The following is a 16,835-nucleotide window of genomic DNA, read 5'->3' on the forward strand; positions in this document are numbered from 1 at the left end:
ATTCTGTGAATGAAACATGATAATAGAATGGAAGGAAATAGAATATGGTGAATCTAATATTATTAGGATAGACCCTACCCAGTGGAGGGGCAAGGATTATATATTTTAGTCTGCTTTCAGAAATATAGCAATACTATTTACTAACACCATAACATAAAATAATCATGATATAGGTGAGGCTACTTTTTGTATGTATATTTTTAATATTGCATTCTTGTCATGTGCTCGGTAGCTTTCATCCATAATTCTGCATCAAAATTCAGTCATTGACTTGTATTTAGTATTTTGATAAAGAGCGCCTGTCTGTCTTCCCACCTCTGCGAGCGCTTCAAACAACATGTCATTCACACCTGTTCATCACTGATGGAAGAGTCTATCGGGCCCATTACAACCAACTCGTTCATATCTGACGGCACAGCATAAGGGAGATGGAGTTGATGAAGTTGGAGCTCTGCAAAATTCTGCCTCTGAAGATGTTGCCACTTACTCATAATCTAGGGTGCAAGTATAAGTAGCTGATATTATGCTGTGGAGTTATGTGAACTACAGTAAAACTACAATATTTCGTAAAATCCAGAGCAATAGAAGTATAAATTTGAAATACTAAAGTAAAGTATAGCACTTAAAAATTGATTGTATTCCACCTCTGCACCTTCACTTGTATTAGAGGCAATAGCTATGTCTAGTCTATAGAAATATTTAAGAACAAGAATTTTAATATCTACAAATAAAAATAGGGGTACAGGAAAGTTCTTACTATTGTGTAATTGGGTTGTGGCATGCAATTGAGAAGCATCAAATACAACTTTTATCATGGGGACTAAAGTTCCTTATATCCATTTACAAATTCCTCACATATTAGGCTTTCATCATCATCAGTGATCACTGAGCTATCAAAAGTATTGCAGTTAGCCTAACACATAACGTCAGACATGTGTTTTACTATGTCAACACCTGCATTCGGTCAGTTTGGCCCCACATTACCAGAAACACCCCAGAGGGCGTCACCATGGGGTCATCAATGCTATATGTGCCTCTATGTGTCTCTTACATATCACTGCATTATTTATTCAGCTGCGCAGCCGACACCGCTTTGCAATGCACTATTTTATTTAATGACAAAACATTGAAAATAGTAAAAATTGTTATGTCTAAAAATTGCAAATGGTGCAATACCTTCACTTTGGCTGACAGAGTGACCACATCCCATCCTGAAGTCAATCTGTCTGACGTGCTCTTGGAGAACATTTGGAGTGGACCAACAGTTCCTAAGGGCAGCGTTTATCTGATGGCACTGGGCCACGGCAAACACAATTAACCAAGGGCATCAGACTCCTGGGTTACCAACGAAGATCCAAGGGAAAATATTCCCCAGACAACCAATTCGTTAGCAACCAATTGACCAGTAATGTGCAAATATATAGGAATAACGCAAACACAAAGAAAAGCTTTGTCTCACTCACACAGACACACACCGAGCCACAATTGTTTTTTTCACCAGGTTTATGGGTGTACGGTCTGAATAGTCCTTTTGAAAAAGTAGACTAACAATTAGATTTGCCACTACAAATAATCCCTCTGCTGTCTAGTGGGTACGCTCTTTGCGGTTTATTATTGGATGTCGGATCTTATTCCTGCGTAGCCACTGTTCACGCTGTCTCTCCCCGGCTCTCCTGCGTGCGAGATCCAATCAGAGCCCACTAGATGGCAGCACAAAATAACATCAGAAATGTTCCTTTGCTGCACAGGTCAGAATTCAGCACTGCCTGTTGAGCGTGTGGAGCAGGAGAGGAAGAGAGGAAGTGAGGGGCGTGCTGTACACAAGCATGAGCACAAAGTCCCTGCGCATTTGGCAACGCTGTTTAACTCTTATTGAGGACATGGTCTTTCTATGGCGTCAGTTTAATGACAAAACTCACACATGCGAGGAAACGTCTATTCGAGTGAATTTCAGGTTTTCGCAAGCGTACATTTATTCTGCGCACTCAATTTTAGCAGGCGCGAGAGGAAATTCTACAACTGCGAGCGCAGAGACTGACATACTCTCTCGCGAAAACTTGGTCTGCTCGCTCGAAAGTATGACTTTTGGCAGTGTGTGGGCGGGAACCAAAGGAGGACGGGCTCTTCTCTGATTGGTCCTGGTCGTTGAGGCTTTGACAGAGTCTCAAACTGTTTAAGATGTCTGTAGGATTTCATTTTAGGGACTTTTGGTATTCTTATTTGAGTGGTTTAAATTCACAGATCATAGATCTTCTCTGTGAGGTGTACCCGAAGTTGCGTGACCTAGAGCGGGCATGGATGTTGCACAAAGCAATGGGTAAGAGCAGTTAACTCCATCTTTTCTGTGCTTTTCTATATTATCTTATTAACTGCCATCTACATGGTTAATATAAAATGTCATAACTTAAAGTAGAAAAAATCGCACTCTCAAGCACACACACTGACGATGGTTTAGGCTGAAACGCGTCTGTGAATAAACTGGTCAAAATAAGCACGAGACAAGCTTGAGAGTGCGTTTTTTTCTACTTTAAGTTAATAGTCTTTTTCACTCGCACCCTAAATCGCCTTTATTTTGGAAGTAGAGTGCGTCTATCCTTACTAATATAACATTTCAAACAGGAGGGTCTGGACAAAGGCGACTCATGTTAGTGTCACCTGACGAGTCTGGTTACACCGGGGCTGGCCTAGTGAAATCCTGGGGAGGCAAGGGGTGCCTATATATCATGCCTATCCAGCATGTGCTGGACACATCTCCCCTTCCCTTTTCCGCCATGGAGTTCAGCGCCATGCCCAAGGCCAAATGTGTGACATGCCACCAGGAGGTGCCATTGCAACTCCTCAGCCTCCATGCGGAAACATGCTGCAACAATATTGAGGAGGTACAATTAATTGCAAGCTTTTCACTCCTTAGCATCACAGAACATATATTGATGTCTCTGTTTATATACAGTGTCAGGTCTTTGCTCTGTTTTTGTCCCTTGCTTTCACTTTGTTTGTCCTTTTATGTTACTTCCTGTCTGCCGTTGTTTCCTTCCTGTCTCTGGTCCTTGTACTTCCTTGTTCCTGCCATGTGCTCCCTTTTTGTTGTCCGTGTCTCCACCCCTCACCTGTTCCCAATCGTCACCCTGTTCGTTTGCCTGATTTGTTTCTCCTGTGTCTTGTTAATTCCCCTTGTTTTGTTCACCCGTGTCATGTTGTCTAGTTCCCCCTTTGGTATTTAAATGCAGTCTGTCTTGTGTTTCTTGTTGGTTTTTCATTTTTAAAAGCATTGTGAGTTCTGTCCTGAATTCCTGCTCTGGCTTGCTTTGATGTTTTTGCGCTGCCTGTGTTTGGGTCCCTAACATATGATCTTCTTTGTCTCTGGAAAATCTAGTTTTTGCCTGGATCTTTTGTGTGTTTGCCTTTTGGACTTTTGCGTTAAAATCTTTTGTAAATAAACCTTGAACTGTTCCTGCATCTGGTCTGCGATTGGGTTTCTTCTTGCAAATTCCTGACATACAGGGCCATGTACTTGAACTATTCTGTGTCAATTCAGGTCCACTCTGTTTGGGATGAATATGATGGCAATGAGAATCAGGTGAGCCGCATAATGGTTTTGAATCAACCAAATATGGCTGTTATCATTTTTATTATTTATTGTTTTTGCGTTTTATTTTTCACAGACTGAACCATCAAGGTCTAATTTGGAGGTGAGCAGATGCCAATATCCCTTTCACCCGCACATCTGATATGCATGTCTTCTCTTTATCTCCCTTTATCCCTTATATTTGTAGGGTTTTACAGAGTGTCCATCTGCCTCTAGGTGTCCATCTGAGACCTTATTGAGGCTTATTTGATGAAATTGCACTTTCCTGTTTCTTGCTCTTCTGAGTTTGTATCCTTATAGTTCAATGCACTTATTGTAAGACGCTTTGGATAAAAGCGTCAGCTAAATGACATGTGATATAATGTAATTCGTCTTGTTTTTTAGTTTTGCTCTGTCACAAAAACATCGTCTCCACTTCCTCAGATCATCCTGAGGACAACTCCTCTGTGGACGAGGTGTGAATCCCAAACCTCCAGCAGCCTCAGTTTCACAATTATTTTCTGTCCCCAAAATACAGGTCAGCCATTAAACTCACGACAGCATTATATAAAACTATAACAAAAAAATGCAAGACAAACTAAAATTAAAAGAATCAAAATTAGAATGCAATTTAAATAAAATATTTAAATGAACTTTGATTGAGAATATTAAAATTAAAATCCAAAATGTAATTTTGTTGTTCTGGTGTGAGCTGATGAGGCTGCTGTATCGCTTGTAACTGACTGTGAGTTACAGGGTCAGACCGGTGCATTTCACCTCATCACACGCATCCCCCCTTCCATGATGCACATCGAGGCCTGACAGCGAGACACTCAGTGAACCCGATACCCTTTCAGGTGGTCTAACATACGCTCACATCCAAACACCGACACACACACACACACACACACTCACGCTGCAGTCATTAGTGAAAGGAAGAGTGGAGCTCCATCCTGTCAGTGTGACCGCTCAGTCACGGCGTACACAAAGGTGGAAGGTCAAAATTTCCATTGGTAAGTGTGTGTCTGTGTGCGCGATTGTGGTCCAGGAACAGCAGCACAAGGATCTCCTGCTTCCTCTGCCGCCCCCCAAATAAGGAGGGTGGTGAGCTCGCCGTTCAGAGGAGGGGAACAAGAGCTCTGAGACACGAGGACCGGAATCAAGTAAGCAAAGCACCAACAGCACTTCCTCTACGGACCTGTCACAATAAAACCTTTCAAGAACGTCATAAACTAAAGAGAATAATATGAGAGGTGGAAAGAGATGATTCAGAGTTTACAGCTACGGTATTTCCAACATGTTCAAGATCAAGATGTGTGTTGTTAAAGTGTAATATGGTTCTCATAGATCTACAGTTTATCAATCACAAGGATTGATGAGCCACCACATTTGTCAACAAAAAAGTAAATAAATAAGTAATCAGTTGCATACAACAAACGTGCAGTCTTTATCACGGATTCCCGTCGGATTACGGGATCCGAAGAAGAAAGTTGGATTACAGATACATCGCGACAGAGATCCTTACCGAGCCAAGGATTCATCCCAACGCGAACAGCCACGGTAGGCCCGCAAAATCCCCACCCTCATTCATGCTGCGTTTGGAAAGTTTTGATGGTTTGCGGGTGTCCATGCGCCGTCTTTCCGGGTGACGTTCGCCTACATCGACTGTCAAACTGTTTGGCTTGGCAGTGGGGAATCTGATGTTGAATCCCGTTTGGAAACGTGAATTTAATTGAACGCTATTGACTCGTTGGTGCACTGTGAAAACTTGAACTGTCGAACTTGAAGGCCCAATGAGCGAAACACATGATCGCGACGTGAATAATGTTTCCGAAACAATGGAACAACGAGAAGTCAAACTAACCTGCAAAGGCTTTGGCAATACAAATTGAAAAACTTCAAAAGGTGCTCGTAGATAAAATCAAAGCACTAATTCCTGCTATAAAAGAGCTTATGAAAAGAAAGGTAGAAAATGTGCCGAGGACAATAAAGGGCAGTTCAGTCTGGAAGCTATCGAGAAGGTTTTACATTGTTTCTATGTGGATTATTGCCTCGTAGCCACAGCCACTGAGAAAGAAGCTGTGGCACTCCAGCACGATCTGGTGTCCATCTGTTCCAAAGGCGGCTTTAAGTTGACTAAATGGACGAGTAATCGACGTGCCATGATCACAGCAATACCAGAAGATCAAAGGGCAAAAGATATGAAGGACTTGGACTTGGAGCAGGACACACTTCCCGTGGAAAGGGTATTAGGGGTACAATTCTGCCTTCAGTCAGACACCTTTTTTAAGTTTAAGATCATGGTGCAACAAAAACCTATGACAGAGAGGATGCCCCTTCTTGTCAGAAGTTCAATTTATGATCCTTTGGGAATTTTGAGTCCCGTCGTCCTCACTGCCAAGATCATCCTGCAACAGCTGTGTAGAAAAGAACTTGGTTGGGATGAGCCTATACCACCCTCTGCTGCACAGGAATGGACACAATGGTTAGCGGAGCTCAGTCATTTGGAAGACTTCCAGATTCTTAGGTGCCTAAAACCATTAGACTTTGGAGAAGTCATCACAGCACAATTGCATCACTTTACAGATGCAAGTGAAGGTTATGGTGTTGTGACCTGCTCTTGTAAAATGCACAGTCCCTGGTGCATAGCGCCTTTGTCATGGGAAAATCCAGGGTAGCTCCATTGAAGTCAGTTTCGATACCTCGTATGGAGCTTACGGCTGATACCATGGCAAGCCGTATGGACACGTTTGGAAAAGCAAATTAAATATGAGGCTTCAGCCATCATTGTTTTGGGCAGATAGCAGTTTCAGAAATCCTTAAAGCGTATCAGGCATCGCAATGGAGGTATGTAAGCACCACGAGCAATCCAGATGTGGCCTCCAGAGGGTTGAAGGTAGCTGCGTTCCTCAAGAATAAGACCTGGCCGTCAGGACCAGAGTATCTGCTACACCCTGAACAGGACTGGCCTGCGAATCCAGATGATCCAGAGGTCAAGGTTAGCGTTACAGTGAATGCCATGCAAGGGTCAGAGGTGGACGCCACCACTCGCTTAGTGAATCACTTCTCCTCTTGGACTCATCTGAAAAGGACCGTGGCTTGGATCCTCAGGTTTAAGAATCTGCTCTTGTCCCTCAGCCAGAAAAGGAGGCAGCTGAACTTGAGTAAGCAACAGCACCTTTCCTCAGAGCATAAAGCGGAGGTGATCAAAGCCCAGGCCTGTAGCGGTTTGCTCACAGTGGAAGAACTAACGAAGGCAGAATTTGAAATTATCGAGTTTTGCCAGAGAAGGTGGTTTTCTGATGAGCGTATCAGACTGCAGACTGACACGAGTGTTGGGAAGAACAGCTTCATTTACAAGCTTTCGCCAGTGTTTGAGGATGCATTTTGAGAGTTGTTGGAAGACTAAGTAGGGCAGCTATGCCCTAAGGAAGTAGGCATCCCATCATCTTAGCCAAAGATTCCCACATCTCCAACATTCTTCTCAAACATATTCATGAAGAGGTGGGCCATGGCGGACGCAATTATGTGTTGTCAAGATTACGTCAGAGGTATTGGATTCCAGGTGCTACTACAGCTATAAGGAGACTCCTGTCTCCTGTCCAAGTGCGTGGTCTGTCGTAGGTTGCAAGCCGCTCCAGGGTGCCAACAGATGGCAGATCTGCCTGTTGACAGTCTGCCCAGAAAAAGCTCCATTCACCAGGGTAGGAGTGGACTTCTTCGGCCCTTTCGAAGTCAAGAGCTGAAGGAGCATGGTGAAGAGATATGGAGTCTTGTTCACCTGTTTGACAATACGAGCGATCCATATTGAAGTAGCATCTTGTTTGGATACCAGTGCTTTTATCAATGCACTGCGACGTTTTGTAGCAAGGCGCGGCCAAGTCCAGCAAATATGCTCGGATAATGGAACAAACTTCGTTGGAGTGAGCTGAGGGAGGCTATTGAAGTCTGGAATCATGCTCCGATTAATGACATTCTTCTACAGAAAGGTATCAAGTGGAACTTTAATCCTCCTACTGGTTCACATCATGGGGGAGTTTGGGAAAGATTGATAAGATCCATACGTAAAGTTCTCAATTCTACCTTTAAGGTACAGAATCTTGATGAGGACGGATTTCATACCGTTCTCTGTGAAATATATAACTCTGAGTCATCATTAATGGTTGTCCGCTCACCAACTCTTCTCCCGATCCTAATGATTTGGAGGCATTGACCCCCAATCATTTGTTGCTGCTGAAAACATCCCCATCTCTACCACCAGGGGAGTTTCAGAAGGACGACCTCTACACTTGTCGCCGCTGGAAGCAAGTCCAGTACATGTCCGATCTGTTCTGGAAGCAATGGGTCCAGGAGTACTTGACGCAGCTCCAGGAACGCCAGAAGTGGACTGGCGTGAAACGCAACTTCGTGATTGGAGATATAGTGCTCATTGTGGACGAGACAGCATCTCGTAATTCCTCGGTCATGGGAAAGGTAATTCAAACCTTTCCAGACAGAAAAGGACTAGTACGAAGGCTACTCATCAAGACTAAGACCAATTGTTTAGATAGGCCAATAACCAAAGTCTGTTTGCTACTGGAAGCAGAGGTCTGAAGAGACAATTACTTTTGACTGACTTATCTACTCACACGACAAAAGGTGGTGGTAAAGATCACCTTGACAGGCTAAGTGCTTGAACCTCTGGCCTAGACTAGACTCGTCGTGAAAGAAGATGACTACAAACCCTTACTGGAATATTAATCATGAGCATTCGTTTGATGTATGTTTTATGGTGTTTTTTGTAATTACTACAGTGTTATATTTAGGGGCTGGGATGTAGCGGCAGTCTGCCACTTCCTGCGTGTGAGTGTTGGTACTTTTTTAAATTTTGAAATGTAATTAGCATCACAGTCACGTGGGCAGGGGTGCAGTGGTTTATGAATGAGTGTAGGCACCTAGGCAGAGGGATGGTTGTATGGACATGGGGGTGAGTTGGGAGACGATACTTTTTGTTGACCGTATTCTACAGCGCACTTTATTGCATCGTTGCACAGCATGTATCGCTTCGCCTGCTTGGATGTTTTTTAACTTGACTTTCGGACAATAAAATGCCGCACACCACACACTGCAATGACTTGTTTTGCCACCGGCTGACTAAACAATAATTAAACAATTATTTAAAACTACACATTTGTAATCTTTTTAAACTTTGAGATAACCATTTCTACACATGTTGTCGTCGCAGCACGTGTTGGATAACTGAACAGCAGGATTCATGTGGATGAATAAAATCAAAAAGTGGAGCTCACAGAAACACATTGGAACAGTGAGGAAAGAAGGACAGTTTCCACTTCTCTTTATTTCAAACTTAGTGTTGTCCATGAATTATTATTTTTTCCCTACTCCATCCCAACCAAGTGTCTCAACGTTGTCTCCTCCTAAGAATGGATGAGGATAAGGACCATTTCTCCTAGTAAGCAGACACATATGAGCTTTATCCACGGCTGAGGCTTTAGAGATTATTCGGCTCTAGGAGGAGTAATAGCACTCAACGGAGCAGAAAAAACACGTAATATTGTTTTTTAACAACTGATATTGTTTTCAACAAGTCTCGTGTGACCAATGAATATGAAAACTCTTCACTATAAGCGCAACTGTGTGTTGCGTTATATGAACGATGTATGTCACGTCATGGATATCTGTAACATCATTAATGCTGGAGAGAAAAGAAGTTTGGCGCCCTTTGCCGATTTGTAATAGGAGGTATTGGAAACTACAGAATCTTGCCACAACCCAAAGTTGTTGACATTACATAGTTTAACTGAAGATAGATCAAATTGAAAAAAGATCCAACCGGATATGACCATATCTGTGGCAGATGAGGTGTGAGCTTTCCAGTTAGTACTGTAGGAATAGCTCGCCCATGTGCCTGACTCTATGTGGGGGGACGGTGAAGGTACAATTCTGGTAGCAGCAGCAGTATATATCAGCTACATACTGTACCTCAAACACTACAAATCTAAAAGTACTTGGAACAATTCATTCCCAGTTTGCTCCACAGGAGGGCGCTCTGACCTCTTGAACGGCCAAGGAGCTTATAAACGAATGTCTCTCTGACCATGGGGGTCACAGGGCGTCAGTTTGTGTTTTGACTCTATAATTAATTTGTCTCAAAGGTCATAACCTCAGCTAGAACCGGGATAAGAAATCTGCACGCTCGACACAGAGGGAAACATCATGGCATGCTAGTTTCCAGTTTCATTTCAGGCTTCTGCTCTGCTGTATTAAGCTCAATTTACCTTTGGTTGTTTAACATGATAATTTGTCAAAGTCTTGTGTGAATAATGTCATCACATAAGCCGGATGGGATAAAAACAACAGCTGGAAAGCAGGGTGAAACGACTTCCACGTGTGAAACTCGAGAAGCAGACACTCTTCAAGGAAGAGGACGTGTTTCACTTGCTTGGAAAAAAACCTCCTACAACAAACTAGTTTCTTTCGCTTTTGTGTGTGCACTTTTTTTTATCAAGGTAATCAGCCATGACGTACAGTAACAAAACAATAAAAGGTGCGTGTTTCTGACACGGTGAGCGGCCACTGTTTCTCCTTGTTGCTAGGGAAACAGACCACGCCCTCACCTGAGAGCTCGGTTCCCCAGGTGTGTTCGTTCCCTCGGCCCTGCAGAAGAGGACAAACACATTCAACTGATAATGACTAGCACGAAGCTGGACAAAGATGTGTTTAAAAAAGTCACATGTGTACAGGGGGGACAACAACGTGCCACCGATGTGTGAGTGTTGACGCTTCGTCTGTCTCCACAGACCAAATGCACTGCCGAAACGGTCATGTTAGCGCATGTTCCTGCTGCTTTTTGCATTTCCACAGCTCCTTGTGCTCCCCACATAACAACCACGTATGAGGCGTTACACTTGATTTGTATGTCTTTCAACCTCTGGGGGGGGGGGCACGTATATATATATATACATACAGGTAATTTAGCTGACCCTTTTATGAAAAGAGACTTAAATTGCATTTTTAACCCATGGTTTTTACATTTTTGCCCAGGGAGCAATTAGGGAATCGGTGTATTGCTCAGGGACACTTTGACATGGGACATGGGGGAGCCAGGGTTCGAACCACCAACCTTGAGCTTCTCAGCGTACCCTCTCATATGAGATTTCACTCATACACACCAATGAGATTTCACTCACACACACCAGTGAGATGCACACAAGTGTTTCATTAGTACGCGTAGGAGTAAAAGAGTAAAAGTAATGTGCGCGAGAGCATTTCAATAGCGAACGTAAGAGTGTCTCAGTTTCATTAGGATGCGTGAGAGTGTCTCAGTAGTTAAGTCCTAAACGGCTCCTCATACTCTACTCCATGTGCCACCGTCAACCCAATCAATCCCAACAATATATATTGACAGTCACGGACATCAAAAACCTGATGTGCCGTAACCTTAACTCTTAAAGAACACAAAAGAGACATTTGTATTTTTTTGTGTATTTTTGCTGCATTGAACTTCTTCCTACAGTAGTATAAAACATTGTAACAGAATAATTACATTTTTTTCATGTTTGGATTATTTTATAAATATAAAGCTTCATTGTCAGTTACTTTCCAATGGTTTTATTGCTCAATCAGTATTTTTTTAAACCATTCCTTAAGCACTTTTTTCCTATTTACTTAATTTACTGATGCCAAACTGCATTGTGTGTTAAATAGAAATGGAACTGAAATATGTTGACGGTCTGCTGTATCCACGCTGTCAAGCGGAGCAGACGCGTAATTCAAATATGTACTCTTCTCACGTTAAAAACGACATGGCTTCTTCTTGTCAAAACAAAAATTCTGGTTTTCAAACATGTTTTAATGAGCAGGTAATATAAGTGAAATGTGTGTAAAAGTCACACAAAAGTCTTTTCAAGGTAAAGGAGGAAGCCCCCTGTGTCACGAGTCTCTCAGAAAAAGGATGTTTACAATGTCTGGAGCTCAGGAGGGGCCAGAATGTGGTGACGGGTAAATAGGCAGCAGTGTTGAGCGAGGTCCCGACTTACGAGGATATCACTGCTGTCGTCTATGTGTGTATAGGAGTGGTCCCCTCTCTACTCTCCTGTCAGCACAAAATGGATTTTAAGGTAATTGGGCGTGGCAGACCAGATCCACTTGTGGAAACAGCTTCACTCATGAGCACCAGAGTAGTCTTGTGCACCCCCCCCCTGGCTGTCCGCTTCAGCTCGGACTGACTCGTTGCACACCACAAGAGCAAGACTGTTCCTGGAAACCTGTCCCCCGGGAGAAATGCATTCCATGAACCTCTCGCGTGCCGCCGCTGAACGGCCAGCCAGCGTACTTATCTCTATTTCGCTCCTCAGATAGCACATGCTCGCTTAAGTCCTTTTCAGCGTTGACCTGGTGCCCACAAAAAGGTTAACAGGGAATCCATGCGCTGCAGCGGGGCTGTAAAACGGGTCTCTCCTGACCTTCAGGAAGGTACTCCAACCACTCACTCCATTTCTCAGTGTGTCATAGTGTAGTGAATAGAGCAGTTTCATAAACGTACACGTTTGTGTTTGCAGTGTTGGAGGAGGAAGAGGGGGGGGGCACGTAAGCCTTTCCCAGGGAGCAGTGGAGCAGATCTTACTCGGTGGAGGAGGGGCTGTTGAGTCCCGGGCTCAGCTGCATAAACCGGAATCCGCTGACCGTCCACCATCCAACCATCAACATGTGGGATTCACTCACAAAGGCCTGATTTCCCACCGCTTTTCCTAATCGTTTTGAGGGACTGACGGTGGATTTGATCAGAGGGAGAGTTGCCCTCCAGTAGCACTCGGGAGATGTTGTAGACAGACGCAGACAGCTGGGCAGACAGAAAGCACAAAACTGCTGATCAACACTTTTGCACTGGGAACTGAAGGCACATCACGCAGTTGTCCCCTAGCTGGACCACGACCACAGCTTAACAGATGTCAGAATCTGCCGTTTAAAAAAGAAATCAATAGTCATTGCTATGCTTGCTTCATTATCTCAGCAACCAAACTGAGCATTGTGAGCCAAAAACAGTCAATATTTTGGGTACTTCATCTGAGCCACATACCATGACGGAAACACATCAGGAAGCAATGCGCTCCGACTGTTCTCTTATGCTCTCAACCGACTGAAACTGCAGGATCTATCGCATTGGAGATATTTATACGGCCAATGTTCAGAACCACCAAAACACAAAGATGTCATATTTGAGTGTAAAGCCATATTGTTTCATCAAAATCAGATCACGTTGCTCAGACACACTTCAGCAGTTGAAATTGTTCTCTTTTACAGAGCCGACCTTTACAGTGACAGAATTAGTAACATGCGTGGGAATTCATTAACAGGCGTTACAAATCCACTGTTACCAAATGACATTGTCAGAAGACAAAGCTCTACAATGGTGACAAGATTGCCTTATCAATGTAAGCAGGAGACAAAGAGTCAGTGAGGGTCTCGTATCCTCATTGATTGGTCCAGGGTGAGTTAGAAACCATAAAAGCCAAAGTCAAAGCAAGATGACAAGCGAGTGCTGATCATATTGTTATCTAGGGGCTCTTTCCTGTGACTGTAATTAGATCAGTAGATGATCTGGAACTTTGTGTTGGGAGACTAAGCAAACTTCTTCATTCGAGAGACGTATTGTCGAGAAAAACCTCATCAGCTGTGTTGCAGCCAGACCTATGAATGTGTGACATTTGAGGATGTCAAATCCAGAACACGGCCAATAATTATTGAATTACAGAAAGTCATTGCACTAATCATTAACTTTACCAAACTCGGACATCGTTCAAGCACATGTTCCAAGTGTTATTCAAGACCTTCATTCTGAGTTCTGAATAAAAGCTCCTTCCTGAGCTGCATGTACAAGCTGCTCACTTGCCAAGTATACACATGATACTTTTGCTCTGTGTTTCTGCTGAGGCTTTGTTGTCTGCTCAAATTAAATAATTTCCCACAAACAATTGCCTGACACTCACAGGAAGTGGGGTATAGCTGATGTAATACAGAAACTCCCTGCAGCGAAGCATGCACCTCGATGGTTATGAAGCACTAAAAACTTCATAATAGAATAAACTTCCATTAAATAGACTTAAGGTAGCTACTCAAACTGAACTGAACTGAACTGTTTTACAGCAAGAACTGTTATATCGAGTTGCAGAACACAGTTGAATCTTCCTTTTTTTCTTGGCCTTGGAAACAGCAGATGACACAACAGGCCGGGCTCACTTGTTTGTGGAGCAGTTAGCACGTTGCATGGAGACGATGAAATAACACAGAGCGGTTGCGACATCAGGTCTCTGGTCACCAGTCAAATGTAAAGACTCACGGCACAGTATGGGCCTTGTGTGAGGATGCTTTCCCCTCAGCGTGCTTTAGGGGCGAGCGTTGCTGACCTACATAAGGCACTGCCATGTCAGCCCTCCAAATGGGCCAGCCCATAGATCCTCCACACGGGATACTCCCCGGGAACATAGCAACAGAAACTCCCCTCCCTCCCTCCCTCTGGAGCTGTGCAGGCCAAGCTCAGTAGCTCCGGTCTTACAGGGCTCCAGGATAGGGGGAAGGGGACTGAGTTAGCATATGGCTTATTGTGCATTGTGCGCTTATGCTTTTCAGCTCGTCCACAAAAAAAAAACAGCTCCCATTACGGCGCCAAACTGCGTGTGGTTGTTCGTCTGCAGACGTTTGTGCTTTACACCTTTCACGCTGCATCTATGTGTTTTTTTATTATACCTGGTACACTGACCCATATTCCGTTTTCAATGCAACGAGTCGCTCTTCGGTGTGACACTAAACAGACAGACTCGGCTCCTCAATAACAAGGTGCGCAACCCTCGCGAGCGGTAATCGCAGATTGTTTTCGGAGGAGCCGCAGACAGCCGAGGGAGAACGATGACGAGCGGTTTTATAACCACGTTTACTCTGAAGGAAAATGTGTTGCCTGCCACTGACTTTGTGGCTTCATTGCGTGTCTAGCAAAGCGGCGCACCACACTTTGGTGACGCAAGGGAAGCTATTAATATCTCAAGAGTACGGGATGTTCTCGCTTCAGCGTTGGGGTCATTCGAGGATAAACACCGCGCGCGCTGCCTTCCGGAAACGTGGGGACGCGACGTGACGACGCTCGCACGCGGACACGTTTTAATGAGGGGTTGGCGCTACAACTTCTTGCATTTCAATTCAACACCCCCCAACACACACACACACACACACTCTCCAATCCCCCCGGTCGCGTCGGGCTCATCCCCGGGGTCAGCCTCGCGCAGGCACCGAGCTGGGGGTCGGTCCGCGCGGAGCCGCGCCCACGTGTGAACCCGCTGACACGAGAGCGCGCTGGTGTCCAGGCGGTGAAAAACAGCCACGTGATGCATGTGTACCAGAATTTGTGTGTTTTGAAACCCAACCTGGCTGTTTTTTCTTTTTGAACTCGCTCTGAACCGCAGACGGGCCGATTATCCAGACTGCTCCGTCCAAATTACAGAGGACTCAAAAGCCAAAGTTGAATCGATTGTTACCAAGTCAAAGAAAACAAGGGAATAGTTAGGATTAGACTAAATATCTACAGGAAATGCACAAGCCATGGAAACCCCTTTCTTGAAAACGTTGATTGAGTACGGATGCAAACATTCATGGTGCAAAGGAGGTCAGATTGAAAATTGGATTTGTATCTATATGGCCAATGGCATGTTTTATTGATCCCAAACAATTAATTGTCAATGACTATAATCAATTCATCGTTTTAGTCATTTCTACGTGTCACTTGCTGTTTCTCTGTTTTATAGTGTTTTACATTGAATATATATTTTTTGGATTGAAATAAAATAAAATATTTTGAGACATTGGCTGTGGCTCATAAAAAGCATCTCACACTATTTCTTGATATTTTATTGACAAAACAATGTCTCACACAAATCTGTTTAGCATCATTTAATATATGTATCAATGTGTTTTCCATGTGACCCGGTGCAGTCTTGCCTTTAGACTCGAGCATGAAGGCGCTCCATCCCTTGTGGATAACACGCCATATAAGTGCCCCTGTTGAATGGCCATAGAAAAGAGACCCCCATCTCTATAGCATCAGCATGGCGAGTTAATGCAGCGCCTGCGGACTCGCCACTCCGCTGAATGGTGTGTTTCAGAATCAGGTCCCCTCGCCTGCGAGGCACATCCCTCCCCAGCCACTCCGCCGATCAATGCAGCCTGAATAGGGCCAGGACTGACCAGCAAATGGGCGCAACAAAGCCGCGTCCGCTTCGCTCTGCTCTTTTGAGCTTTATTGTGTTGAGCGGACAAAGACACCACGCTGTGATGTGTAGGAACAATGATGGCAGCACATAGACATGGCCCCAGTGTCGGCCCATAGGGTCAAGTGAGTGACGTTTATTTTCAGCATGCGATCACATATTCAACTCTGCAAGCATGCCAGTCGTCACTTTCACGTCACAGGGTGGAGTCGCAGTCTTGAGAGGGCTCTGATGCTTTCAAATAATGCAGCAATTCAATGCGTTCCTTCAATGAGTTTGGGGCAGCAGTCCATTCTGTGGTTGTGTGCAGGGGAGGCAGCACCGAGACGGAGGAGGCGGGCAGGATTAACATACTGGCGAAAAAGGCGGCCTCTGTTATATGGCTGAACATGGACAGCCTGGAGGCAGAGGGAGGATGACGAACAAATTGAACTCTGGCTTAAACAACACATCTCACCCTTGTGTGAACTATTGCAGCGTTGCTTTCCCCCCTTTTCAGCCTCCACCTACTTCCTGCGGCGTGCCCCACAGAGCACCTTCGGAGGGCTCGTCTGTGCCATCAGAATTTACCATACCTCTTCCTTCTAGTCCTTGTTGCTGAGGAACGTCATCTGCACGGCACCGTGTAAACAAACTCTCCTGCACTGCTTTCGTGGGTTACATTTCTTTATTCAAGCCTGTCAACATATATTTTTTAAAATACAGTATAATTGAGACACCAAAGGTGATTAATCATATAACATTTTGGCGCCAAAATAATGATCGGGAAATTATTTGAGTAATTTAGCTTCTATTTAGTCGACGTCCCAATAGTGTAGAATGACAGAGGAGAGAAATATTGTAATCATTTTCCCCTCATAATTACCATTCGATTTTGACTTTATTTCTAGGTCAGAACAAAAAAAAGTGACCCTGGGCCTCGATCATTATTGACCATCGACAGGGCAACTGAATTGAAAAGATTAGACTGTGTTTTGTCAGTCCATGATGGTTATACTAACATTACCTGATCC

The 16,835-nt window shown here is 44.2% G+C and overlaps 1 long non-coding RNA gene across 4 annotated transcripts; it reads left to right on the forward strand.

The window, feature by feature from the left end:
* The first annotated feature begins 1,779 nt into the window (after positions 1–1,779).
* On the forward strand, positions 1,780–8,730 carry LOC120808754 (uncharacterized). 4 transcript variants are annotated; one of them, XR_013451157.1, is made up of 6 exons: positions 1,780–2,317; positions 2,620–2,879; positions 3,536–3,577; positions 3,663–3,689; positions 4,010–5,125; positions 7,827–8,730. It is a non-coding gene; the product is annotated as an uncharacterized LOC120808754 (long non-coding RNA). The 4 variants fall into 4 exon arrangements; XR_013451158.1 differs by having other exon boundaries at positions 1,781–2,317; positions 4,010–4,728; positions 5,010–8,730; XR_013451159.1 differs by having other exon boundaries at positions 1,781–2,317; positions 4,010–4,422; positions 4,614–8,730.
* The last annotated feature ends 8,105 nt before the right edge of the window (positions 8,731–16,835 follow it).

Source organism: Gasterosteus aculeatus, chromosome X (genome assembly GCF_964276395.1).
Source record: "Gasterosteus aculeatus chromosome X, fGasAcu3.hap1.1, whole genome shotgun sequence".
Classification (NCBI taxonomy): domain Eukaryota; kingdom Metazoa; phylum Chordata; class Actinopteri; order Perciformes; family Gasterosteidae; genus Gasterosteus; species Gasterosteus aculeatus.